Genomic DNA, 25,693 nt, shown 5'->3' on the forward strand with positions numbered 1-25,693 from the left:
CGGCTGTCACTGCAGAAATGAATTTATTATATAACCAGTGTCTATGGTCTGGCTGCATCTGATTATGTAACAGGCACATCCATGTTTGTTATATGTGAGACCCTACCTTGAAACATCTACGCTGCAGTGTGTGTGGGGGGGGGGGGGGGCGTCATAATATGCAACCAGATATTAGTCCTTCAGGAAGCTCTGTGCTGTGAAGGAGGAAGGAAGGGATATTCTTCAAGTTGTTTCTCACAGTTTTCTTTGGAATATATTACCTCTGTAATTATGGGAAAATAATATTTGGAGGGGAAATCCTAGGTTTGGAGGGGAAATCCCAGGTTTAGTTTGGCTAGTATTACTTCACTTTTACTGTCTGGAGTTCTTTACATTTTCAAAGTGCTTCACAAACATTCACCATTCCCTGCTTACAACACCCCTGAGAAATAAGTACAGTAAATGTTATTATCCCCATTTTACAAATGAGAAAGTGAAGCAGAGAGGAAGGAGATGCTATTTCTGTTCTGTTTAATATACTTAGAATCTATGATTCTGTAGAATATGTGGAATAATCATTTTAGGGCAACTGATATAATAAAAAGCCTCATCTAGCAAGGCCTAAGCCTATCTTCAAGGGTTTGTTTCCATTATTTCCATTACAATGGTAATGTGAATTGTTCAGTTTTCTTATTGTTCCCTTGTGCTACTGGAATCTAATTCAGTTTTGCCCTCACATAAATGATTATGCTATTGGAAAAAAAAGGTCTGACTCTAATCTGCCATAAGAACTCAATATTTTTCTAATTTACTGACAGGAATATTTAAAGTATTATTTTACTTCTATTATATCAAGAAAAATGTACTAATCAGGAAGGCTAAAGACTTGAAATGTTAATCACGTCATTAAAGTAAGCAGTTTTAATTAAAAATTTAAGTGAAACTCTTGGAAAATGCCAATTAGCTCCATTTCTTTCAACAATTTCTGTTCTTTTCTCCTTTTGAGATGGAACAAGTTGAAGTATTAGAATCTGGATAATTACATACCTTACTAGCGTAGTAAAAGTTATGTGCACAAAGAGTCAAGGATACTAATTTTTTTTAATACCTTGATCTTATAATGAATCTGTGTTATGGTTTATGATGGAGGGAGTAAATAAATTGGCCTGCAAAAGAGAAAACAAATAATTACCTAGGTGCATTACTGTATTAAGCTCTTTGGGCAGACACCATCATTTAATCAGCATCTAGCACAAGGAGACTGATCCAGATTTTGGTTCTGGTGCTACTGTAGGGTAAAGTAAATAATAGTAATTATTAAATTGAAAGAACAAGTGGTCTACCAAGAAAGAAAAGCAGAGAATGGGCCCAACTCTTAAACTATTTATTCAGGCTAAACTCCCATTGACTTCAACAGGAATCTAATCTTTAGATTAATGTAAGGATGTGGTATTGAGTCATATGTATTTTGATAATGAAGATGACATGTAAACATGTTAGCCTAACACAACTAAGGTGCCAGATTCTTTGCCTACTAGGTTTGCAGTATACAAACATACATCATCACTTCCACATTATCTTACAGAGTCTTTTACAATTATATTTTAAATTTCTCTTTGTCTCAATTTAGGAGTCACTTCTGAAACTTTGGGAATTGGAAGCTCTGATATCTTCCACATGGTTTCTGTTGTTTTGCCTAATTTAAAAACCATGACTGTTAACAGTGAAAATGCAGATTACTTATCTCACAGAGCTGATTTTTGCACTTAGCTTTTTATTTTTATTCCTGTAAATGAACTCTAGGTTGGTTTGCTTTTCACCTGTGTAAATGATCTTGATGTGCTACAAAATCAACGTATCATTAATTTTGACATAGCTGATGAAATCTTCCCAAGTGTTTAACATCATGCAATATATATTTTTATAGCATTTACTGATGGTTTTCAAAAGTGGCAGAAATAAGTTCTGGCTACAGTGACATGTTTCAAATTTGTTGGTATTATGAGGTAAAATGAAAACAGAATTTGGTCTGAAGTAGAAGACATTTAGTCACATATTAACACAACTAATCCTATTATTTGGCAACAGTGCAAAACTGGTCTTCACAAAGAGTTTTTTAGATTCTCAAGTGACTAGATTTCCTCCTATGTGAGATCTGTTTACAAACCTTCTTGTTACTATGAAGACAAAACAGAACCATATGCATTCATGTGGTTCTTGCTGAATAATGGTAGGTACATATGTCTGCTTTAATGTTTAGATTACTGGTGGCACATTATTTTTTTTTTTTAGCTTTTGGTTTATTGTTTCTAGCTGAATGTATTTATTTTAATAACGCTATGATGTCACTGTTAATATTTACAGGCTGTACCTATTGATTTTAAGAAAAGAAAGTTTATTGTATAGCCAAGCTTTCAGAGTTGGTTGGGTATTTATTTATTTTATTAGCAGGAGTGATTGCAAATTGGCTTTAAGCAAAAGTGAAAGTGACAAGTACCATTTTGGTGTTTTCTTCCTGACTCATTAACAAGGACAGTTCTTGATATTAATTTAGAATCTAACCATTTTGGGAATGGTAGCAGGAATATGGAATCTCTGTGTCTAGCAGAAGTGGTTGCTAAATACTGTAATACTTAATACTGTAATTTTCCTTCTTAGGGGAAAATGCCTACTGTTAAACAGTATTACTGTAGGTGGCAAATTGATAAGATCAGCTATGTGAGATGTAAAGTATTGTGAAATAAGGCAAGTCATCAAACTTTCAGACTTCAGTATGCGGGACGGTAGGATGTTGTAACAGGCTGTGGTTCTGTATATTGATGGCTATCAGTCCAGTCCTGGAAGTGGAGGAGTATGGATGACACTTCTTCCACATATCAGAGGGGTAGCCATGTTAGTCTGGATCTGTTAGTCTTCTTCCACATGATTCTTGTTTGAGTTTGCACATGAATTTCAGTTCAAGATAAAATAGTCAGGCCTGCATGCTAACCTTCTACAGTTGGATTGAGTTATGACTTAAATGAGATACATCTTCATGGTAGTGTCCTTGTCAGGATACAGAGGAAAGAATGTTCTATTCAGTCTAATTCATCTCTTCTTTCCAGAAAAAGTGAACATGAAAGTGCCATTGTAAAGGTCCGTTCTCCTCACAAGGGACATGCATAACTGTTATTAAATTTGATGGGTTATAGTCTTTTACAAATTAAGTACTCACTCTTGGGAGAATTGAAGGGAAGAGTTGTATGCAGAAACTGCATACCTTTTCTACTTAAGATAGTACAAGTTGCCAGGAGATTTTGCCGTTAAAATAATTGGTTTTTGCAAGCTTTTAATTTAAAGAGACACAGGCAACCTAATTTTTAACTGATTTTAAAAAATCCTGTTTTTGATAGAAATCCTTTAAATAGTGTATTCTGAATTTTAAAAAAATCACAAGTAGTTATTTTAATGATTGTTTTGCTCGCTTGTTTAAGTTTATAAGAGTCTTTTCAGAAAGGAGGAACTGACTATCTGGTCCTACAGGGGAAATGGTAAACTATCTAAAGACACAAGCCAAACAATATTTTACACTAGTGTCCTTCAGTTATATTGATCTTGGGTGTTACTTTTCATTATGGTAGGTCCGAAATTATCATAGGGTAATTTCAAACTAGCAATGTCTCTCTAAAGGGTGCAAACAGCAAATAAGAGTCTTGTAGTCTTTCATCATTGCTGATATTAATATGTTTATTAAGCAATTTTTAAGAATTGTTTTATTTCAACAACATGAAAAAGGAATATTTGATAAGAGCTCCTTTTTTCTTTCTTTAGTGAATTTAGGGTTTATATAAAGTACTGGATTGACAGCCTGAGAGTAAAAATTCCATGCAAGTACAAGTATTACAAGTTTTCCCATGCTAACCTGCCAGTGTACCTTAACTCTGACTTGAAAGGACTGCTAGTGGGTTAAAAACATGTTTCTGTCCAACAGCATCCATTTTTTGGCTTTTCTACTGAGAGGGCACAAGGATGCCACCGGTTAGTGCCAATAGTGTCAACATGCACCCCTGTTCATTTGTGAGACCACTAACTCTGTATACATATACAATGGAACCACAATAATATCCTGCAAAATATTCCTTATTCTGTTTTAGATCCCAAAAAACCCTTCCCACAACTATTAAAATGGGTGGGGACATTCTGGCCCATGTTTCCGTGACTCCTAATATGAAGTAATCAGAAGAAATAAAAATATTCTAAATAATTATGACTGTCAAGTTAAAATTATGTTAACATTTTTGTTTACTGTGTGGTTTAATATTCACTCTCATCTTATATAGCCTAAATATAAGACTGCATATGGATGCAAAGCCTTAATTTCATTTGCTTCTGATTCGTACATCTGCAAAAGTGTTCAGTTTCTGATCTCATCATACTGCTATAATGAGAGTGGAGTCTGGATAACAACTCTTTATGCCCACCACATTATTTGTGCATCTATATTTGTTCATGCTGCTTTGGACGTATATTTTTTTCACCTTTTTCCAGGCACAGAATTGAAGGCATAGTTGAAAATATGGCCTTTTACTTTTAGTTGATTTCTAAATTTACCATTGTTGAATGCATTTTTTCTATACTTTCTCTAAATGGGCCCCACAGGTAATGTCTATACACAAAAAATTGTACCTCTTTAACTATATCAGTATAGATAAAGTGGGTGCCTGCAAATGTGAATGCAGTTACACTGGTATAAAGGTGCTTATACTGGTACAGTTTATTCTCTTTAATTTACAGGAATAAGCAATACCAATATAAGGCCGTGTCTGCACTAGGAGTATTGTACCAGTGCAAGACTACCAGCATACTATATCAACAAAGCTTTCATATTGTGGATGCAGCTATACTGGCAAAGCTGCGCTTTGTACCAGTTTAGTAAAAGCACTCCTCATGAGTGAAACAAGCTATATTGATAAAAGCTCAGCTTTGCTGGTCTAGCTGTATCTACACTAATGGCTTCTTCCAGAACATCTACGCCAGTAGAAATCATGTCAGTTTTCACCCCTCCAACATAGCTGTGCGACTGTGGTGGCCAAAGTCTGTAGTGTAGACCCGGCCTAAGTTACCTTCATGCTGTTATAACTGTGTCCACACCAATTTAACTGTTGTGTAGATTAGGTCTCAGTGCCAGTTCTCATTTTCCTTAGAATGACACACAAACCATAACTAACTTGTTATGTTTTAATGACTAGTTATGTAAATATTTTGGGTGTGTTTTACTACATCTGATTTTTGTTACTTTAGTAGGAGCTTTACTTAGGTAAAATACTTTTGACAACCTCTCCATTCTGAGAAGTTTATACTGAATCATAAAATGCCACTTTCCAATATCCAAAAAACGTCAGCCCCTCAAAAAGGAATTATAAAAATATTTCAGTTCCTGAGCACTATCTGTTTTAAAATACAAGTTCACTTGAGTACAACAGTGGTAGATGGTACTGTACCTATATTATATTGGCATTGGCAGAAATCTTTCTGGTTTATATGAGCTGCCAAAGAAAAAAAGGTTGTACATTGTTTTTTGAAAGGTGCACTTTAATTACTACTTTGATGTAAGAGGAGTCCATGCTTGAATGTTGTGGAAAATGTTTTTTTAAAACAAGATTATCATAAATTCTATATAAAGAATTACACAGGAAAGAAGCTAGATAATTTGCATGTATATAGTTTAGCTTTTTTTTTAATTTTTTTTTAAACAAAGAGCTAAAGGGAATTGAAACTATGATGTCAGCTGACATGTAACAGTAACCCAGTGGTGTTAATTTGAAATAGAAAGGGATTGATTCTGTTCAAACAGAAAGCTAAAATTCCTTGTCAGTCATTCAAAGGAGGATTATGAGGACAAAAAATAATTTCTGTTAATTTGTACTAACTTTTCTTGGTTTAGTGCTTCTTTCAGACATATTTTCAGTTAGTTGGAAAATTCTATCAGATACTATACGATCATGTGTTGGAAATTTTATAATAATGTTATTTTCTAGTCATTAAGGCTGCAATAATGTTATGGGCCCAATTTTGCAAGCTTGTCATTTCAGACCACACAGTGAAGTCAGTGAGACTTCTATGTGTGATGGACTTGCAGAACTGGGCACAATACTTTCTCTCAAAGTATGTTATGAATAGAGAGAATTGTTGGAGATATTTAACAATCTCAAAGAAACTCCCCATTATGTGTTGTGGAAGATGATACTGCCTATAATGTAATAATAGAAAACAACATTTTAAATTTGTTAAAATAGGATTTTTAATAGGCAGTTTTTGCATACAGTAATGTTTATTCTTAACAGAAACTTTCTGTTTAAAAAAAAATTAAAGGGACATGATCAGAATTTCTAGATCTTACAATAAGCCTTTATTGGCACTGTTATTTTGCCTATTTTACCTTATAAATCACATTGTTGTCATTATTTTAAATAAAAATCAACTTCTTTCTGCAGTTCCATGGTTTTGTCTGGAGTTGTTTTAAAACAAAATCAATGTGTGGTGTGTCCCATTGTAAATAAACTGCCGCTCAGACATTAACTGCAGTGCTGTTGTAGACATGCACACTAATTTGTATACGATGGTATTATTTGCTAAACTAATGCATTAGGGACTTTAAAAATTGTTAACTGTAAAACTAAATTTACTGCATATCATTTTAATGATGGTATCAAAATAAAACATACTACTAAGTCACGTGCATTTTATTTTTGATTCAGATCAAATGCAGCCACAAAACAAATATGACTTTGTTGGATAGAAATGTCGTGGCTGGTCAAGAAACATTTAAAATTGAAATATACTTATTTCTGAGATAATAATTGGGAATACCCTTCTTTGACAGCAAGATGTGATAATATTTAGTTATAGAGAAAAGCCAATATGCAGTAGAACATATCTTGGTGACAGGTATTAACCGTGTTTATAATATAGTGCAAAGGGTTTTTTTAGTGGAGGTCTGCTTGAAAAAGTGACTGATGATAATGTATTGTGGAGTTCCATGGTTATTGTCTCTCAATGATTTCCAGTTCAGATGACAAGTAAACATATTTTTCTAAGTAAAAGTGCTGTGAAGTTGTCCTGGGATCTGAGTCAAATTTTTTTTCCTCACAAGCATGAACAGTAATGAAGGTTCTATCAAGTGAGCTAGGTCCTGAGTGACACCGGTGCAATCCCTGCCCCTTGCCTTCAACTACATATGATCAGTTGTCACTGACTGACCCCAGAATTGGAACTGAGTAAACAATTGTGTTAATGTTGCATCAAAAAGAGTAGAATCCACCTCAGTTTCTTTTAGAACTCCAGAGATGGACAGCAAGAAGGAGTAAATAGTAGCGTAAAAATAAAGTTTTGGTGACTAAAATACGCTGATAGGACTCTGAATAAACAAAGGGAAGAAATCTATTGAATAAGATGGTGCCAGTTTACACAGTCACTTTTCAGAGCGGAACCACAACCATAATGCATTTTATGTGTGAAAATAATTTCTATTTCAGATCAATTTTGTGTGAAAATAATTTCTAGCATCTTGGTGCAGTGGATTATTTTGAAATACTGCAGTACTTGTATGTCACCACAATTTATATGTGACAACAACCTCAGCAGTAAGATAATCACCCTCACTTTCTGACAAAAGGATGAGATCAATTACATTTGTAAGATCAAAGGCATTTGTTTTTTGTGCTTGGGAGAGACAAAAATGATTCTTTAAAAAGAAAAATACTTATCTCTGAATGGACAATGATAGATTCATGGGTGAAATCCTGTCCCTCTTGAAGTAAATGGTAGTTTCACCATTGACTTGAGTAGAGCCAGGATTTCTGTATAAATGTTAAGATCAGAAGCCACAATTATAGTAATCTAGTTTGACCTGCATAACAGAGGCCATAAACATGGAATAGACTCCTTTAAACTACATGTGACTTTCGAAGAATGACTTTTTCTTCTACCTGTCAAAGCATTTGGATGTAGACTTTTTCACAGTACTTTGATAAAGAATGGCGCACAAAACATGCAATGTGTTCATTAATTATTTTGTGTCTAATTCTACAGTCCTGATACAGGGAAAAACTCCTAATTAAGGCAATAGGAATTTTACTTACTGTAGGACTGGGCCTCTTCAGATGCAGTTTGTATTTCTTAATATATAAGTGGTGGACAAGTTATGTTCATTTGACTTCATGATCTACAGCTGATTCCTGGCAGTGACTGATAAACATGTTACTAATACATCTGAAGTGATTTATGATTAACGTTAGGATTTTAGTGTGTAATAAAATACCTGACTAGGAAATCGTGGCCTGATATTAGCAAACTAAAAACAAATGATCCAGATTTTTTTTTAAAAATAATGTGTTGCCAAATACACCTCTATCCTGATATAACGCTGTCCTCGGGAGCCAAAAAATCTTACCGTGTTATAGGTGAAACCGCGTTATATTGAACTTGCTTTGAACCACTGGAGTGTGCAGCCCCGCCCCCCTGGCACGCTTATATCCGAATCCGTGTTAAATCAGGTCACATTATTATCAGGGCAGAGGTGTACTATGTTGCTAACATCACAGTGAGTTAGTTGCAGTGGGGAGGGAGATGAGCTGGAGAGAGGTGCCTGAGATCTGTATACATGAATGAAGAACATCACCACCATCAAGTCACCAGTAGCATCCTATATGTATTTTGCTAGTATTAATATACATCCAAACATGTTTTATGCAGATAGCAGATTTTTGTTCAATTACCAATAATAAATGTTGTACTTTGACCTAATTTATCATAGCAAGTTGTTTTCATTTTGCTTTTCTTATGAAAACTTCAGAATCAGCAATTCCCCAGTGAAAACTACTGCATAGTTTGCCCCATTTGTTAGTGCTGGCTCCAGCAAGCTATGTTGTTGGCAAGGAGCAGGGTCACGAGTCAGTGCTGACAGGTGCTGGCAGAGTTGTACAGGGAAGCTCCATAGTGCATCTCTTGTTGTTTTGCTTGGCTGCTGTCAGTGCTTTTGGTCCCCAAAATATTAAAAGATGAAAACAAATGGGGAGTTGTTAGTGGCAGATAGTCTTTCTTCTCTAGTACCTGATGTGATTTTTGGCTTATTTCACTAGTGATTTGAAATCTCTTACCTCCTTATGGCTTTTTGGTGGTCTTTGTGAAATGAGTTGCTGTCTTAGGGCTTCTCTGTACAACAGCACTGCAACAGCACAGCTGAAGTGCTTAGTGAAGACACTACGGCAGCAGTCTCCAACCTTTTTACACCCAAAATCACTTTTTGAATTTAAGGGCAACCCAGGATCTACCCCGCCCCTTCCCTGAGGCTCTGCTCCTTCCCCAAAGCCCTACCCCACTCACTCCATCACCCGCTCCTTCCATTACTCGCTCTCCCCTGCCTTCACTCACTTTCACTGGGCTGGGGAAGGGGTTCAGGAGGGGGTGCGGGCTCTGGGCTGGAGCTGAGGGGTTTGCAGTATGGGAGGGGACTTTGGGCTGGGACAGGGGGTTGGGATGCAGGAGGGGGTGATGGATGCAAGCTCTGGGAGGGAGTTTGGGCACAGGAGGGGTCTCCAGGTTGGGGCAGAGTGTTGGGGTGCAGGCGGGGGTACAGGGTACTGGCTCTTGGAGGGGGGCATGGCTGCGGCAGGGGGTTGGGGTGCAGGAGGGGGCATGGGGAACTGGCTCCGGGAGGGGGCTCAGAGCTTGTTTGGGGTGCTGGTTGTGGGAGGGGGCTCAGGGCTGGGGTTTGGGGTGCAGGAGGAGGTTTGGGGTGCTGGCTTCAGGAGGGGGCTTAGGGCTGGGGGTTGGGATGCACTTACCTCCGGCGGCTCCTGGTTGGCAGTATAGCATGGCTGTTGCTAAGGCAGGCTCCCTGCCTACCCCAGCCTCAAGCAGCTCACGGAAGGGGCCAACTGTGGCTCCTGGAGTGGGGGGGGACACATGGCTCTGCATGCTGCCCCTCTCTGCAAGCACCACCTCTGCAGTTCCCATTGGCCACAGCTCCCTGTTCCTGGCCAATGGGAGCTGCGGGGGTGGTGCTTGCAGGCAGGGACAGCGCGTAGATGGAGACCCTGCCCCTCTGGCCGCAGGGCCATGCTGGCCTCTTCTGGGAGCGATGTGGGGCTGTGGCAGGCAAGGAGCCTGTTTTAGCAGCAGCCCTGCTGTGCTGCTGCAGATCGAAGTCGACTGGGAGATCCTCCAGGATCTACTGATTGGTAACCACTGCCCTACAGTAACTCCTCACTTAATGTCCTAGTTATATTCTTGAAAAATGTAACTTCAAGCAAAACAATATTAAGCGAATCCAATTTCCCCATAAGAATTAATGTAAATTAGTGTAGCTAATGGGAGAGGATTTTCCATACCCCTGAGCAACGTAGTTGTATCAGCATAACTCTGTAGTGTAGATCAAGCCTTAGTCTAATTTCTTGTGGGCAAAACCCACCATCTCAGATGGCACCCTTGTTGGCAGTTTCAGCAGAGAGGCCAGGCATGGAAATGGAACTACTTTCTTACTGACTCTTCAAAATGGGACCTCTGGAATAGGGTTGGGGTACCTTTGCAAGAAAATGCGTGAATGCTTTTCCCTGCTGCTTGACTGTGCAGACTTCAGTCTCTAGCAGTGATAATTTGATACCTTTCCTGGGTGCTAAGTTAACCTGAGGACAAATGCTAATATTCCCAAGCAAAGGCTAATTCTCTGAGGCCAGGGAGGAAATGAATCTTGTTGTACGGCCCTCAGCCTGCAGATACGGTGCTGAGCTGCCTTATAACTTCTACAACACCCAAGGGTCTGTAGTAGTGGCTGGGTTGAAGGTGTGGGGGGGTGGGGTTTTAAATTCAGTGAACCTGCACAGCTACTGCCCTGGATTTCTGTCACTGCTCCCTAAGCCACACCTCACATTGCAAGGGACTGGCATGCAGAGGGCTGAGACATCTCCTTGGTGCACACCTCTCTAGACCCTGAATGTGGCAGACCTGTAAAGTCTTCTTTGCTCATGGTGTGCCCTTAAGAGAAGGAATATCTAATCTACTTTCTACACCTTTTATTCTTAGGAATTAAGAGACAAGCACTGGAGAAAACTGTTACACTTAAATATGTATGGTTGGATGTATGCTGACTGAGGATGAAGTACAGAGGGGAATATTCGTGCTTGGTGGGTTGTTAATGTGACTGACAATGGGGCATTATCGCCGGCTAGTAGTTATGTTTATCAACACAGGTTTTCCCTATGCCATAAAATCTCCAACTTCTGTATGTTTTTATTTTACCTTTTAAAAGCCTTGCCTCAACCGAGGCTTTTATATTTTAGCTGCATGGGTCACACGAGCTTGCCTCAGACAGTAGCTGAGCTCCAGCAGAAATCGCTGCCACCATCTTGGATTAATGTAAATGATAATGGTGCTGAATTTCTATTGGTTCAGTACTCAGAGCAAGCATTTGGAAGTTTTTCCATTGACTTATATACCATTTTGGTTTAATTTAGTGTCATTTGATCATGGTCAACAGTTTGAGATACTTAACCAGCAAGAAAGGCAATAGTGGAGAACAATTCTGATCACTTGAACGCTGTCTCAGTCAAGTGGCTTGTCTGTCAAACTAAGAGTGTAATAAATAGAGACTGATTATTTACAGATGCATATACTATAGTATAGAGGTGTCCCATACTTTCCAGCTTGATTACATGGAAATGCCATGGACTGTCACAGCTGAGATGGAGGGATCGTATCATGATTTAATTTTCAGCCAGAGAATGCATTTCAACTCCACTGCTTGGACAGATTTTTTCTGTAGAAAATAAATAGAAATTTCAATAGAAAATTTAGGGTTTTGTTTTTGTCATATTGTATAGAGCAATATATAAACACACACAGCTTGAATAATTGCATCAAGTCAGTGGTTTCAGATTTATATCTGTGTAACGAGAGCAAAATTTGGCTTTTAGTCCTTGCTTTGATCTTATGCCTTTTGATATTCTTTTAAAAACAGTTTAAATCATCCAGCTGTTAATGTGTGAACATCAGCCTCTGCATCCACACGAAGGTGCTCACACGGGGTCATAGTCTGTTACAATAGAATAAGATGCTTTCAGTATGATTTGGGTATTAAAACCTTTAAAGGATTAGGCACAAAAGTTGTGACAGTGGTTTAGAAGATGAGGGAGACCTACATCTTTTCTCCAGGTCGTTCGTGCTTCCACTTTAGTTATATGTTAACATGATACGTCTGACCCTAGTTTGTCTCAAGTACCATCATTTTTGAGTTGCATCAAATGAGTAATTTTTTGTAAACTACTGATATTATTCATCATGAAAACAAGAAAATAATGCCTTCAGTAAAGCTGTACGGTCATATATATTGCTGTGTTGTAAAAGCAAGGATGGAATCTTACATATCCAGCCTTCCATACAAATTACCATAACCAGCGATTAAGCCTAATCATAACCCAGCAACACTCAACTGAGTCAACCTACAGCTAAACCTTCCATCTTTACTTCTCCATTTTAACTGTAGTGCTTACTGGAAGAACTTTTAATACCCAGGGTGACTGTGTAGAAGAGTTATGGGGAAATCATTCCTTTCTTATCACCAAACCAAAAACACCACTACCACCACAACAAAAAACCCTTGAGATACGAATTTAAAAGATACAACATTGGGCAAAAGAGGTCAAATTATGAATAAATGGAACACTGGTTATTTGATATGATTATTTGATAAGGATTCTGCCCTGTGTAGGTGGTTGTTGTTGGGTGTTGGAGGCACTCAGTTTTTGACTTTGTACCTTTTTTCACACCCTGAGGTTTGTGTACAACCCACTATAATTGCAGACTGAGTTGTTTGTTATTTTGCTAATAATAGTTATGTTAATGTGTCAGCTAAGGAGTGCCATCTAGTCCTGGTACGATCTCTTAATTGTACAGGGCTCCATGCTCCTGCAGCTTGCATGCAACAGAATGATGAAAAGCAAAGAGGTGAATTACAAGCCAGGTCTCAAAAACCCAAGCAGTGCCCCAAGCCCCTTATATGGTATGATACTGTAAGCCAGTAGCAAGCTAACTGGCTGGGAAAGTAGAATAAAGCTTCTAGTCCAAGACCCTTCCTGCAGGGTTGGCTTTATTTAAATAAAGGAAGAGGCAAAACAAAATCGAATAAACACAAAATACCAACCACCTCAGGCTTTGCTAGCTGGCAATGAAAAGGATGCACCCTTTCCTCTTTAGTTGCCCTTCCTAACAACAGTGGTGAGCCCTAAGACTTCCCTGATCCTGAGTCTTGTCTGACTACTCTTCTGCCTCAGAAGCAGGAAGCCCAATATGTGATTTCCTGTAAGGCACATAACTATGAGCAAGCATGTGGCCTGCAACTGCAGCTCCCAGTTTTAAAGGGCCTAAGGGTTGTAACAGATGTACTGGGAGGCATGTGCATATGCCTCCAAACCAGTGCCCTGTTACCAATACCGTACCCTAGCCAACAAAATCAGCACAGGACAGAAGATCCACAAAACAACAGCAAACAGCATCAGTTGGGGGGCAGCTCTGCAGAAATATGCAAGGAGTTGGGAAAACCCAGTTTACTGTGTATGAAACTGGAAATAAAACATACCTTACTATAGAAAAGACCTAGCAAGTTGCTGCTGCTATATGAACCTTGGTGGTACATTATAAAAATGTGTTAGCGAAGTTCCAAGAACTGAGGAGCCATTTGAAAATGTTATGGCAGTAGGGGCTTCATCTCCACCTGTCAAAGAGTTGTACATTTTCACTGACCACTTATGCATATTCTGGCCCCTTATTACATTTGCTGGTATGGTGCTCCACAGCTTTCAAAACTGCTCTCTACAGATTTTGGCTCTTTTACAATGGCCTTTCATAACCACACCTCTTGTGGTTTTGCTACAAAGTGGTTTTCACTTGGAAGAGCTGGTGTGTTACGTAGAAACTTACTATACTTCTGTGTCACTGATATTATTTGTGCATTCCAGGTCCTCCATTTTTTTTTTTGTCAAAAACAGGTGAGGATATATTGCCTATGTATGTAGTCTGGAATCCTTGTGAGATAGTCCAATTATTTATCTGTCTACTTCAGACTGAAATATTTTTCTCTTAGTGCTGTCTGTGCTTTTTGGAGTGTTTTCTAAGACATTTTGACTCTTTTCAGAATTTTAATTAGCTCAAAATGGTTAAGGAAAAAGAGATGTAATATCCTGAAAGAGACTTTCTAATAAAACGGAAAAGAATAATATAAATATTTCTACACAAAACAATACTCAGTGAAGTACAAATTCACTTTTAACTCAGTATCTGGATTTTCTGTTTCTGATCTTTGTTACTTTAATTGATATTGTGTAGTCAGTTTGAGTGAAAATGCTATTCCCATAAGACAAAATATTTATTCTAAATATTATTGTTGCCTAGGCTCTTGTTGAGTTCATGAGAAACAGCAACAATTAAGTTGGATTAATTTTTTAAAATATCTGATATGTTTTCTCATTGTTTCCATGAAAGCGATTTCAGTAAATATTGTAATGATTGCACTTTGTAGTTTAAAATGAGATTACTGGTTTTTGAGATTTGCGGGTTCTAGCTATTTTTCAGATCTGCTCTGTCATGATTAGAAATTTAAAATAAAATGGGAATATGTGATTGAAATTCCAAAAGAGTAAAGACCGTTCTTCCTACAATTAGCTCCCTTGCTTTAGTGTCTTATTTTTGTTCATTATAATTTCTATTTACACAGTGCTGATATTTATAAAAGATGATTACTAAAGTGCCATTGAGTTTTGCTTTAACTGAGTCTTTCAGCTCCTTGTTTCTTAAAGTTTGTAGAATTGTATAACTGTGTACACATGCACACACGCAGACAATTTAAACATGCAGCATCACCCCAGAATGCTACATAAATTTAATTTATTTTTTCCCATCAAGTCAGTTTTTCTAGCATAATCATTGTAGCAGTTTTCTTCGCAATTTACTATTTTTTCCAGTAACTTCTAAGGACAAAATCCTGTCTTTACTATTTGAAGACATGTTCAGTAAGGGAAGGAGCAGAATAATGCTGGGAGCAACTCTGGCACCATACCTGTCCTGCTGGCACAGGATAGCATTGCTTAGAGCAGCTGGGTGCGGTGGAGAAGAACATATGTGGTGAGGCATACCTCACTGGTCCCGGAGGGCCCTACCCATCTCTCAGTGAAGTCAGTTGTTTCACTGGGGATGTGAATTGATCTTTATAAAGGAACAGCATGCACTCTCACTTAGTCCCGGCTGTGTACTTGCTGTATATGTTCTGGGAGCCAGGGTCACATCAGAAGCAGGCAGACTACATCCCCTTGGTCCCTAACGCACAGCCTTCGAGGTAGCAGTTTCCCTTTTCAGGCCCTATTCAGAAGCTCATTCCAATTTAGCAAAGCACTAAAGCATGTGCCTAAATGCTTTGCTGAATTGGGGCCTTAGTGCTGCTGCCTTAAGTACTATGTTACACTCCTCCCCTCTTCTACTACTCCGATGTATGTGTTGGGAGAGGAGAAACTCCCTTCTATCCTCTTCTCCCATTACTTCACTTGAGCATCACAGGGTAGGATTTTGTCCGAAATATTTAAATATCTGAAAAGTAAAAAAAAGATAAAAGAAGTAACACCTTGGTTCATCACTGTGAGGTATATGAATTTACAGTGTGATGCAATCCTCAGGTTTCCAGTAGCCAAGGCATTCAAGCAGTAAAATAGACTGTAGTTATATCTAGGGCTATGATTTTGTCATGCAGGACATGGTGGCTGTAAAAACACATTTGGTTAGGCCCCCAAACCGAGTGGTGTTGGGACCTAGTTGGACGGGGTTGCAGCACTACTCTGGTTTGGCCAATCCACCCCTCTGGGTCCATCTATGGAGGGATGGATGGGCCAAACCTGAGTGTTGCTGCAACCCCGTACACCAAGGTCACAACACCTTGAGCAGGGAATCAGGCCCAGCCCCATGGAGCAGGAGCTGCTGCTGTGGGGTAAGAGCAGGATGGGTTTGCTCTCCAACACAGACCCCTCCCTCCTGAGCCTCATCTTTCAGCACCTTCACTTACATCAGCACACGCAAGAGTTATGCCAATGACGTTATTTGGTGACCTTTCCATGATTTATCTTTTTTTTCCCTTTGCATCTCTACCATGAAATTTACTAACAATTTCCATGCCAAAATCATAGCTGTTGTGTATCCCTACCATCTCCTTAGAGAAACATTTACCTGCATCAGCTTTTTGGCATATTTATTTTAAAGAAGTAGAATTGTCTGTTAACTGGGAAGTAGCTCAAAAATTGAGCCAGCTACTACTTTGTTTTATTTGTTTACCATGTTCTTCTCATAAAAATGGCATTAGCGTACTTTTAATGATCTGTTTATTGGAGCTAATTCCTTTAAGGATGAGGCAGTTCAACTGAAAATCTCAAGATAGTTACTATTCCATTTGCACTTCTTCAAATATCATTCAGATAGATCTTGAATAATTACAATAAACATAACTTTTTAAAATTAAATTCCCTTGTTATGCAACATACTACACAGGTTTTAAAGGGTAAGACTACTGTATATTTTGCAGGTGAAAATAACTTTGTTTAAAGTATACACAAAATATTTTGTGAAATCTTCCCTATATATTTGTATAGTTTTTTAACCATTACCAGAGTGAGCTGATTTAGAATGGACGTGCACGTATTTATTAGCAGCATTTCACAAGAGACAACAATTTGACCCAATCACAATTTCCATCCATCTATTTGTGTTTGCTTAAAGTCTCAAATTTTAAATGGAAAAAGAAAAGTCAATAGAATTAATACACTTTTAAGGTGTAATCAGCATATTTTGCTACAAAATGCAGTACAAAGAACAGATGGCATTTTCCCATGTCAGATCTCGCCAAAGATGGTTTAATACTACTTCGATTATTTGAAGAACTGTAATACATAATTACCCAAAGATTAACTTTCAGGATGTCGATAGCTGTTTGAAAACACTATTCCTTATTACTTTCTGTCCTTAATAGATATATAGCATAGTGGTAGCCACTTTTCATATTTACATTCAGTCTAGTCTAGTAGGGCTGTGCTCTGTGGCAACTGTTTCAGTGCAATCAGAAGTATAACTCTTGTGTCTTAGATAGTTTTAGTATAACTCTCTATCCCTCTTAGATATGAGGCTTAAAGTAATGACTCAGGCTTATTAACTTGATTCAATTTAATACAGTACACTAGGTTTGAAATTTCAAGAAAAGCTGATGAGTAGCATCCAGGTCTTTTAGGATGTTTATGTTCAGTGAAAATTTTCTCACAGCCACTTGATTGAGTGTACTGCCCAGCCTCCCTTTCCCCAAGAAATCATTCCATTTTACAAGTAACTTGATCATAAATGTCTAGATTCTGGTTTCTCTTACATCTGACTTAATCCAGAGGAACATTGCTGAAGTCAATACTGCTTTGAATTGACATGGGTGAGATTAGAATCTCTCCCTAAACCTGTATACTAGAAACTACTGACCAATATCAAGTATTAGTTTTTTAAACGGAATGTAGTTTTAGTGATAGGTGTTAGATTAACAAACCTGGAGACTGATGTTCTTTCTATAATTGCAGAATGTGTGCATCTGGGTAGCTGCACAAGCTTCCCTATGCCAACTGCCTAATGATCCTCAACTGTAATTTAGAGGAATCACCTTTAATAAGTTGTTTAATTGCTATTCTTATTAAGTCATTGGCTCTTGCTGAGACCAGTTGCTCTGGTGTTGGATTTAGAATGTGTACTCCTGCACCTTAGGAATTGGACTGACACCATCACATCATTTCACATAGGCCACTGAACAGCTATCGGTTGGTGAAAACTTTAAATCATTACGAACTTATGTTGGCTTTGAACCATTTACTTAGAGGAGAAAAGGTCCATAATCCCATTATGAAACCAGCTAATACCCTCCTAGCAAAGTGTAATTCAGAGTAAATAGGATGTGTTTTCTTAAAAAGCTGACCATGAAAAATACGTTCTTTGACCTTGCTTTAGTACAACAAGACATTTGGACACTGATCAAAGAAGTTACCTGTTTAGTTGATGATGTGCAATCAAATCATGGAAAATGACTTGTTTTAAAACATCAAACAGCCTTCCTTTTCACCAGAGAGACCATGCATTCCCTGGCTATTGTTTAAAGGTCAGCATTCACCAGCTGAATACAGTTACCGCAGATATCTTCTCTTGAATGTATAGAGAATGACTGTGGTATCTCAGACACCACTGTGTGACTACATGCTGACTTAATGGTGACCTCTGTGTTTATAGTTTTACTTTTAAATGTTATTCTGCTGGATCCTTAAATCATTTCAGGAAGGGGAGGAGGTGAAGCAGGAAGGAAGTATCTCTGTTCACTTGTGCTTTGCTGGACTGTCAGAACTATTGAGCAAGGGAATCCCTTAAGCCTCTAATTTTACACTAAATGTGTGTTCATGAAAACTCATTTCCCCTGAATATCCCAAAATGTGTAAGGAACCATTCATATTTAATTATACAAGCATTTACAGTAGGTAAGAGCTTGGTGTATTGTTTGTATTGCAGCAATGCTCCCTAGACAAGCGCTACAGAAAAAATAGAACAACTTACATCCCAAGCAAACATTGTTTCTAGTCACACGTTACTTAACTGTTTTGCTATGTAAGCACAGAGAATGCTTTTAGCAATAAAAGCCACTGCTGGTTTCTCCTCAAAAACCTTGCAATGCATTGGAAATGACTGAATTTTGGCCCTCAGTCTGCCGACACCCTGAGGGACTGTAAATGTAATGACGTCTTTGCTTGTTTCAGCTGCACAACAGGAAACGCTTATGGCCTCCCCTTCTTCCTGCTTTGAGAAAATAGTGCTCTCTCTCTCTCTCTCTCTTTTTTTTCTTCTTCCTCCTGCAGTATTGCTGGCTGAGACCTAGTTTCAGGTCTGCACTCTGCAGTGAGCCAGTACTAGCACAGTACCCTGATTGATGTTTCCATCTCCTAGAGTCAGCCAATGAGCTTGCTATTGCTCTGCTTTAGTGATGATGTGAGAAATAGAATTTCTTTTTTTTTTCTCTCTCCGGAGAAGTAACAGAGAGGAGAACACAGTTATATTGCAATGGCTTATTTTACAGAGCATGTCAGTGGATACAGCTGAGCTGAAAAGACCAGGATGGTCGGGTGATAATTTGCCTTGGGGAGACTACATCACTTGCATAATATAGAGGATACACTGTCAGGTGGGCATAAGACATTCATGGGATCCTGAAATGTGGTCCAAATAGTGCTGAATAATGCTGAATATAAAGGGCCTGAACAGATTTCTTTGCCACGATGGAATACAAAATCTTGCTTTTCACAAAGCACTGACAGAAAACCTCTTGTTTAACCCTTTCTAGCTGCTGCCTTTTTACTTTGTGACAACGCCACAGATATAAATAACGACGTTTATTGCAAAACACAAACAGTTTGCAGCTAATTGGGAGAGAATTTTGTTTTATCCAAGTCAGTCATAGCATTGAAGCAAAGCAGAGTATTGACAAATGAAATTAATGATGATGGAAAATTCCACTTTTTTAACAAAAGGCAGATGCTCTACTGATTTTGTATATTGTAGTATGATAAGAGGCAGATGTTTGAAAGATTAGTTACCTTCAAATATAAATGAATTTGGTGCAGCTGATTTTTTTTAAATAACTGTATAGAAATACTGTTTTAAGAGCAGGTTTTGTCAGTTTTCATAAGCAAGTTCTGAATTTACCTCTTTAATCTTCAATTCTATCCACCACAGGAGTCATTTGGTTTTAATAATCTGTAGTTATGTAGCATGAATCTTGCATGGAAAGATGCTTGCAAGCAGGAGAAAGAGTGAGATATGCACTGAAATAATGACGTTCACTGTTTTGCAAAAAGGGAGATGACTAGGCTTTGAAATTAAATACTATATACTGGTCCTTTCTGTCACATAGCCTCATTCCAAATATTCATAATAAAATTTGCAAAGTGTCTTGAAGCAGAGTCTTGAGATGGAAATGTTCTAACACATAGAAGTGTTATTTCACTCAGCGATGTGCAGACTCTGGAGGATTTTCTGTGTGTATGGGATCGGGGTTGAGGGAGTGTCCTTTTTTTCCTCTCCCAGTAAAGCAATATAGATTAATAAATGTAAGGTGTCTAAAATGTGGCTGTTCTACATGCATAAGCTAAAGTGAAAATAACAGTTTGTTGGGTTTCTGCATCTCTTAAATTGTTACATAACTCTTCCCCCCCCTTTTAATAACCTCCCCCCAATAGGGTCATTAGGTATGTATATAGTACTACAGTCCTCCCCTTGGGAGATTTTGCAACCACTTTATGTAAAAGGGAGGCAAAAGGTTATTTGAGTGCATTTTGAATGAAAGTGATTGATTTTAAATTAGATCCTTTTCTTTGACAAATTATTCTATCATTATTCTGTTTTTATCTTCAAAGCCATGCCCTAGATATTAGGCCTGGACCAGCCTTTTTTTTTTTTTTTTTTAATTATTATTAAATAGAGAAAAATACTCACAAATAATGTGAGGAGAGACAAGTTGGGAGGGAATCCTGGGATGAAAGGAATAATAGTTACAGAGAGGCAGTGTGATCAAGTGGGTAGAGTAGGGGACTGAGAGTCAGGACTCCTAAGTTGTGTTGAAGGACTGCCATATTATCTCATTTTGGGCAAGCCACTTAACATCTTTGTGTCTCAGTTTACAGATATAATAATAATCAACTATATAACAAGGCATTAAAAAGATTAGTTAACATCTGTAAAGTGCAGCTGAATGCTCAAAGTATTGTTATTAATAATGGAAAGTGAAAAATGAGAGTTAATGCTTAGCTATGTCTTCAGTTCATCCTGCTCTATGTAGGTATTGCATGCCATGGTTGATAACGTTTAGCATATATATGGCGCAATCGCTAGGAAGAGTAGATTATATTAAGAATTTAGTGATATTGCATGAACTACCACTGCAACTGGCACTAATTCTTACCCTTATTGATAGTCTGAGCAGGGAGGCCAAGAGCTGAATGTGCATGGACTGAGACTAAAATATTTTCTCACACCTACAGGTCACTCCAAGTCAGGGCTGCGGGACATCAATAGGGCAGCTAAAAGACAGATGTTTGCAGTGCTACTGTTTGTGATTTTCTTGTTTCCTGGATAAATAGTGGATTTCTCCAGGACTGTCAGTGCAGCATCTTTAAGAAGCAACTAAAGTTTTTAAAAATGGAATGTCCATCTTTAATATGAATTTCTTGTACTGTTCAGTTATAATCACACTACTTTTTTATTTTATTTTGACTTATTATTTTATATTCATGTATTTTTCCTAGTGTGTCAAAGTAATTGCACTGAACATGTAGGTAGCACTTGCATTGACATTAAAAAGGCTTACTATGTGACATTTCATGGCCTTATAGCATCTGAATTTGCAGGATCTTTTAGATACAGTACATGTCAGCTGAGTTTTTCTGTTCACACATTATACAAGATATTTTCTTTCTTGCTTTATGGCACTCTGTAGCTACTTAATACTAAAATCAGTTCTGCAGCTCCTGATTCCACATTATGCTATCAGTGGTAACAATAAATATTATCTGTGGACATCATATTAGATTTCTGAGTCTTTCAGTTCAATGTCAGTGGGACGATCAGAGTTTTCTCATATGGTTACTTATAATGGATCAAATCATGAAGGGTGAAGAGGTCCCTTACTCTTGCAGAGTGGAGCTCCCTGCTGGTTTTGCCAGTCTTGGGCATTACAAACCCAGTGAGGGATCGTTGAGAATACCAGGGCGGGGGCTTAGGGTGTGGGAGGGAGTGGGGCTATGCTGCTTTCACCCAACATTCTGATTGTCTCTGGGAACACTCCTCTGCCAGCTGGTAGCTTTTTGTTTTGAACTCTCATCTATTCCTTGCACCAGTGTTAGGTTTGAATAGGGTGCTCATCCTTTTCTCTTTGGCAGTCGCTCCATGAGTGAGAGCCTGTCCCCAACCAGATGTCACTCCCTCATGATCTGACTGCCCCCCACAAACTCCACTTGGATGGTCTGTGGGTATCTATATCCTTGGGGTTGCAGCACTGCTCTGTGGGTCTGGAGCCAGGCCAGGCTGAACAACTGTGGCTGGGCTTCATGCCCATGAAGGGGCAGGGACATGATCTGGGCCATTGTTTGAAGTGTGGATAAAGAAAAAGAGGTCGGCCTTGATTTCTTCTGGAATTCCCACTGATGTCAGTGGGTGTTGACTGTGTAAATCTAGGGCAGCATATGTTTCTTAGATTAGAGAAAATAATTACTAAGGGTGACATTAACCCCGGTACAGGACCAAGCCCAAAGCCTGTGCACCACTAAAATCTCATTTACATTAGACTTGAATAGATCTGAATGGGTTCTTGTGCTGGCTCTCTGCCGAGGAGTAAATTTCACCCTCTGTGTGCATGGTGACTGCATAGAAATACATTTTTTCCTTTTTAAAAAAAACCATAAACATATACTCATCCATACTAAGGTCTAAATCTTCGTATTTTGAAGCCAGCATCCTACTGCTGCAAAACTTAAAATAATTACCATCAATTACATTTTACTATTTTTTCTCCATTAAAAATATGAAATTTAATTTGCACTAATTATTTAGCAATATGGGATGCTCTGCATGAAAGTTATGAAGCACAAATTAAATTAAAACGAGGGAAAAAAAAGAAAAATACATTGTGTATTAGACTTTTCATATTTCATCTTTTATTTGTATTTCTTTACCAGTCCATCTGGAAAAAGGATTTTCTTTGCAGATTGAAGCAACTTTTTAGAAAGATGAAATGCACTTGCAGTTAGTCAGCTAACCTGAAATCAAAGTTTTAGCCTGAAATGGATTAAAGAGGAAGAGTCATAATAATAACATTCTTGTTATTGCAAGCTTTATTTACCCTGCATTGTGGTGATAGTAGCAAGTAGGGTGACCAGACAGCACGTGTGAAAAATCGGGATGAGGGTGGGGGGTAATAGGAGTCTATATAAGAAAAAGACCCAAGAATCAGGACTGTCCCTATACAATTGGGACATCTGGTCACCCTAATAGCAGGCATGGTTATTATTTCACAGAGCAGTAACATAGTGGTGATAAAGGGAAAACTTCTTCCCTGTGCTGCACGGCTAAATAAGAGGGAACAGAGAGTTTCTTACAACTGTGCTAGAACAGGGCATGATCTCACAATAGACCTCGAGAGAGAGTTGCGAGAGGGCCAGGTAATGAAATACTGTCTTCCCAAAGGATTGTGTCCAGACTAGCAGCTAGCTAATGCACATGGATGAAATTCACCCCTATGCATTTACGTCCCACTAAGGCATAACCTAAGTGGTGCATAGGCCTTGGCCCCGTCCTGATCACAGGATGAATTTTATGCATGGTGCTTTTATTTGCAAGTACTTGCAGGGGCCTCAGCTGCTGCTCTTGAAAAGAGCAACACCTGTGACCTATCACACTGCAGGTGGTCCCAAAGAACGTTGCTGTGGCTGGAGGATCGCTTTCAGAGAGAAGGATCTCAAGAGGTAAAGTATCTTGCTCCCCTTTGTTGGGTTGATTTAACCTCTTGGTAGGTAATAGTGGCAAAAATGTGGGTCTTTGTGACTGGTACATCTGTAGTTTATTACAGAGATGGGCCCTAATATGTGGTGGTGATGTGTATGTTTGGCTGGGGGTGTAGAGGTCAGATGCTTCTGAATTTTAGTGAACTTCATATCTGCAACCAAACATATAGGCGGTCCTTGTTTTTGCTGTGCCTGAATCAAGACCCTCGATCTTAACATTTCCAAACTTTGGAGACGTTTTGGAGTTGAACTTTGCTGCTTGACCACATTTCAGTTTTATCAGGTACATATTAGCCCCATGAAGAACTTGGTTCATCTTCATGGAGATTTCTTGCTTGAGCAGTTTCTTCTTACAGTACAGTGCCTTCTGGTAGATTAAAACTTTTTCCGTTGCGGTTGTAGCAATTCAGTTCATTTTGCAGCAGGCCAATTCTGCTAGCAATTGCAATGTGGTGACTGGTTGTGTTAGTGGAAAAGGATATTTTTCATTTCCGCTGAAGTGTTGCTCATGTAGATTTGAAATAATATTGCTGCAGTTTTAAAATCCTGTAGCTTTTGTTTTTTTCCCCTTAATGTGGGCTATTTCAATTAGAGACTAGATTAACTTTCTTATAAAAAGGTTTTCACCGTTTCATGTATCAGGCTAGTTTTAATCCAAGTTAGCACTTGGCATTTGAATACTTGGCATTAATACTTAAAATGGCAATTTCATATGGCTGAAATATGTATGTGTAGGTTTATTCAAGCATATGTTATTGGCTGCAAAATGTGACTGCACAAGCTATTCTGCACTCAGTCATTCTGCAGTATTTGACAAGATTCTTTATGTAAGTGAAGCAGGAAGTATTCTCTAGTAGTTAGGGTTCTAGCTAGGGGCTCAGGAGACCTACGTTCAGTTCCCTCCGGTGCCACAGACTTCCTGTGTGACCATGGACAAGTCGCTTGGTCTCTTTGTATCTCAGTTTCCCATCTGTAAAATGGGGGTAAATAGAGGGGTGTGAAGAGGATAATCAACATATCTTGCTGTTGATCCACATGAAGACTGCTATTGGAGTCAATAAGAGTTTGCTCTAAAAACAAACGGCAGGATTTGGACCGCAGTCTTTTTTTTTTTTTTTCTTGAGATGAATGTCAATTTTTTTTCAAGTGACCCTTCTTTGATCAGTATGAACTTTTTTCTCAGAGCAGAATGCCATTAAAGATCATGCCAGGCGTTGTAAGAGTGGATTATTCTATCCCTTTCTGAGCTCAATTCTGCCACCTTTACTTACATGTTGAATGGTAAGACAACCTGAATAAGGCGAAGTCAGACAGGTGGGCCACAGAATTTCAATCTGCATCCAAATGTCAAACTCCCCAAAGTTTGTGAATATTTAAATAAAGGGTTCAGGCTAATTAATTTTTATGGCTAGATTGTGAATTCTTACTCATATTGGTGAGCTTTTCAGTATAAAATAAAATAAAACTTTTACTGTAATATTAAATGTTGAAACAACAACAAAAAATTAAAGATAAAATTCTCTGCCCTCAGGCCTGTGCCTGATCTGGCTACAACTGAACAGCTTTCCTTTCAAGATGGAGCATTTAAATCAATGGCTTAAACCTCCTGTCTGGTAGATGAAAGGTAAATTCTTATCACTCCCTCCCCACCTTCCCGAGCAAATTGGTAAAATCTCATGTAAGAGAAGGAAAGTAAAATTATGCTTCAGCGGGAAATGTGAACTGGAAAACAATATGTCCAGGTGAGTTACACACACTGGTAGCTTTGGGGATGACTTGATGCTTTGCTTCTGAGTGGATGCGTGTGGGCAGAGCTCTGTGTTCCAAAATTTACTGTAAGGTTTGTAAACCTACTGAAATCTGCCAGAACCACTGAAAAATTGGATTTATTGCTTTTAGGCATTTTAAAGGGTAACATGCCTGAAAAGTCTTGCTTATACAATGTAGTGGGAGAGGTAGAAAAGCTTTTCATTTTACCTGGCTCTGGTGCTTTCTAAACCCAGAGCAGTGCATGTGAAGTCTTGTAGTCCCCCTCCAGGGGAAACTGGGGAAGGCCCTGGGCTAGATCCTTAGCTGGTGTA

The 25,693-nt window shown here is 38.5% G+C and overlaps 1 protein-coding gene across 2 annotated transcripts in view; it reads left to right on the forward strand.

Annotated features, from left to right (window-relative positions):
* HIVEP2 (HIVEP zinc finger 2) overlaps nucleotides 1-25,693 on the forward strand; it is a 173,533-nt gene that overhangs the window by 1,050 nt on the left and 146,790 nt on the right. Inside the window, exon 1 of one of the 2 annotated variants that reach the window (XM_050949379.1) lies at nucleotides 19,070-19,240. The exons of the other annotated variant lie outside the window; for it this stretch is intronic. The gene's annotated coding sequence lies outside the window, so the exon portion shown is untranslated. Of the gene's footprint in view, nucleotides 1-19,069; nucleotides 19,241-25,693 lie in introns of those variants that run through there. 2 annotated transcript variants of the gene reach the window in all.

Source organism: Gopherus flavomarginatus, chromosome 4 (assembly GCF_025201925.1).
Source record: "Gopherus flavomarginatus isolate rGopFla2 chromosome 4, rGopFla2.mat.asm, whole genome shotgun sequence".
Taxonomy (NCBI): domain Eukaryota; kingdom Metazoa; phylum Chordata; order Testudines; family Testudinidae; genus Gopherus; species Gopherus flavomarginatus.